Here is a 521-nt window from a genome sequence, read left to right on the forward strand (position 1 = left end):
AGCGATTCTCCTGCCTCAGCCTCTGGAGTAGCTGGGACTACAGGTGTGCACCATCATGCCTGGCTAATTATTGTATTTTTAGTAGAGACGGGGTTTCACCTTGTTGGCCAGGCTGGTCTTAAACTCCTGACCTCAGGTGATCCACCTGCCTCAGTCTCCCAAAGTGCTGGAATTACAGGCGTGAGCCACTGCACCTGACCTGTCTTCTTTTTCAAAACATTTACAATTTTATCTTTAGGCATCATGTTCTATAATCTTATTGTGAATTTAGGAAATTCAGATCTTTGATTACGGAAGATAAGGAAGATAAGATCTTATGATTATTTGTGGTTCTAGAGTTAAGAAAATTGATTTAATAACACTTCTTTCTTTCCTGGGTGCACCATCTTTTTCTCTCTTACCTTGGTTGCATCGTATTAAATTTGAATAAACATGTTTCCCTAGCCTGTTCCCCATATACTTCCCATGGGAGTATGAAAACTATCTGAGCATTATTCCAAAGTGACTAAGCATCATAGGCT

This window comes from Cebus imitator, unplaced genomic scaffold, assembly GCF_001604975.1.
Source record: "Cebus imitator isolate Cc_AM_T3 unplaced genomic scaffold, Cebus_imitator-1.0 Scaffold344, whole genome shotgun sequence".
Taxonomy (NCBI): Eukaryota; Metazoa; Chordata; class Mammalia; order Primates; family Cebidae; genus Cebus; species Cebus imitator.